Source organism: Odontomachus brunneus, unplaced genomic scaffold (assembly GCF_010583005.1).
Source record: "Odontomachus brunneus isolate Ranch 3 - 2012 unplaced genomic scaffold, Obru_v1 Obru_scaffold_153, whole genome shotgun sequence".
Taxonomy (NCBI): domain Eukaryota; kingdom Metazoa; phylum Arthropoda; class Insecta; order Hymenoptera; family Formicidae; genus Odontomachus; species Odontomachus brunneus.
The window spans coordinates 466,991-469,758 of NW_022639603.1; the positions used below are offsets into that span (position 1 = coordinate 466,991).

A 2,768-nucleotide genomic window follows, 5' to 3' on the forward strand; every position below is an offset into this window, starting at 1 on the left:
TATCGGCTTTATATAATATTTGATTTTGCTTGTTTTTGGAATTAATATTTCTATTAATATTTCTTTTAATATATTTATTTTACATATCATTTTAAAGCGCAGACATCGCTCTATATTTTTCTGCTGGTTTTATTTTTATTATTATTTTGTGTCCATTATTATTTATAAAATTCATGATGGAAAAGAAGCAATTGCGAGCAATATTCTTGTACGAGTTCAAACTAGGATATAAAGCAGCAGAGGCGACTCGTAACATCAACAGCACATTCGGCCAGGGAACCGCAAACATACGTACGATACAACGTTGGTTTCAAAAATTTCGGAATGGCGATGAGAGCCTTGAAGGTGAAGAAGGTCGTAGACGTCCATCGGCATTCAACAACAACGATTTGAAGCTGTTGGTCGAGGTAGATCCGCGTACAACGATTCGAGAGCTTGCTGTAAAGTTAGACGTAAGTCATTCAACAGTCATTCTGGACTACCTCAGGCAACTTGGAAAATCAAAAAAGCTCGACAAATGAGTGTAGCATGAATTGAATGAAAATTGAATGAAAATAAAAAAATGGTCGTTAAAATAAAAAAAGTTATTATGAAGTGTGCTCTGCGCTTCTTTTGCGCAACAACAACGATCCATTTCTCGATCGTATTGTGACATGCAATGAAAAATGGATTCTATACGACAACCAGCGATGCTCAGCACAGTGGTTAGATCGCGGCAAAGCTCCACAACACTTCCCAAAGCCGAAGCTGCACCAAAGAAAGACCATGGTGACGATTTGGTGGTCATCAGCCGATCTGATCCACTACAACTTCTTGAATTTAGGCGAAACTATCACGATAAAAAAGTATTGTCAACAAATCGATAAAATGCACTGCGAACTGCAACACCTACGCCCGGCATTGGTTAACAGAAAAGGTCCCATTCTTCTTCACGACAATGCCCGGCCATACGTCGCACAACTGACGCTGAATGAATTAGGCTACGAAATTCTATCTCACCCACCATACTCGCCAGACCTCTCGCCAACCGATTACCACTTTTCTAAACACCTCGACTACTTTCTGCAAGAAAAAGTCTTCAACAACCACGGTGCTGTTTAAAATGCCTTCCGAGAATTTATCGATTCCAGAATTTACGTTACCGGAATAAATAAACTTGTTTCTCGTTGGCAAAAATGTGTTGATTGTAATGGTTCTTATTTCGAATAATACACTTTACTCTAAGCTGAGATATATGCGTTTAAAGTTAAAAGTTAAAAACCGACATTATTTTCCTACCAACCTAATAATTTCTGAAAAATTATTTTAAAAATCAGTCGACAAATCTCTTGTAAATTTCAAGATGATTATTTAAAAAGAAAACATCAAAATTGATTAAAATCCAAAGGCTTTAGATACTTTTGAAGCAACGTATGCCGAATGGTTTCACCGTGCGCCGGGACGGGGCGCGCGGATCACCTGGCGGCGAAAAGGGCCTCCCCGTTTAGAGGTGTTGGAGGACTCTGCCTGGCGGCTTCCCTTTCGCAATGTCGGGGGACACGGCCTTCCGGTCGCGGAAGGAAAGGTGAGGCGGAGAGATGCCTTTCCCTCCCCGAGAAAGGCCTAGAAAGCCCATGTGAGAAGGGGTCCTGGAGGTCTTTCGTCGGAGGATTCCGCGGGGTCTGAGGTAGACAAGATGTCGACCTAATCGCGCATGACAGGGGCGGAGCTCACGCTCAAAGATGGCTAGACCACTGAGGTCTGGACTGATCCGGACGCCAACGCGCCGAACTAAGTGCAGTACCGCGGAAGTGATGGTGGGGCGTAGGATGGGGGCTGATTGGTCGTCCTATCCACATTGCCCCGCACATCCACTCCTCGAGCAAGTCTAAAGGCCTGCTCCGGTAAGCAGGAGGCGCCTTGTCGCGCCCTCGGATCGACCGCGCGAAGCGGTGAAATATATGGGGACAGTGTCCGCCTTGGGGGGGCGAATCTGTCTCTCCATATTTGGGGAGGGATGTGCAAGGTGTCGAGCGCCCCCCAGTTTCCCCCCATGCAAGCAACATCACACAAGGCCAGATACTTCCCTGCGTCCATCGCATCGTGGCGGGCCGGCACCGGTGGGGGGACTCCTAATTGAGGTCCTAAGGGCGGAAAGACTGGGATGGTGATGCAATGGTAATTCCACCGGCCCCCCAAACGCTCTGAAGAAGATATCTCCTAGAGGTTTTAGCGAGTAAATAGGGTCACCCCATTTTGGGGAGGGAAAGTTCCGCATAACCCGCGGCTCCCAGGGAGCTACGGGCATCCATAAAGCATTTCCTTAAAAACAACAACAAAAAAATGCCCCTCCGTTGGTCTCGGGACAGGCGACCCCTGACGAGGACAACCCGGTTCTGCGAAGCGGCAGAGAGCGGGCGAGAAGAACATGTTCGCCCCGCGCGCGACCAGAGGAAAGGAAAGAGAACCGCAAGCCATAATGTGGGACGGGGACTAATCCCCTTCCCCCATTAGCGTCAGATATCCTCCCCTTTGCAACGGTTCTTGGGTGCAGCGTGGAGTTTCAACTCGGACGGCGGCTCAGCCGCCGCCTGGGAAGCTGGAGCCCCTTTGCGTCGGCGGATGACACGGTGTGGGAGTATCAACTCGGGCGGCAGCTGAGCCGCCGTCAGGGGAGCCGGGACCTCTTCTGTTAGGTGCAGGACTGAGTGGGGGATAATTGTTCAACCCGCGTGGCGGTTCAGGCCGCTGCGTAAGGAGTCATGACGCCTTTGCCTCTCAAGGCGGAG

The 2,768-nt window shown here is 48.3% G+C and overlaps 1 pseudogene; it reads left to right on the top strand.

The window, feature by feature from the left end:
• Nucleotides 1-170: 170 nt before the first annotated feature.
• On the top strand, nucleotides 171-1,209 carry LOC116850701 (annotated as a pseudogene).
• Nucleotides 1,210-2,768: the final 1,559 nt, after the last annotated feature.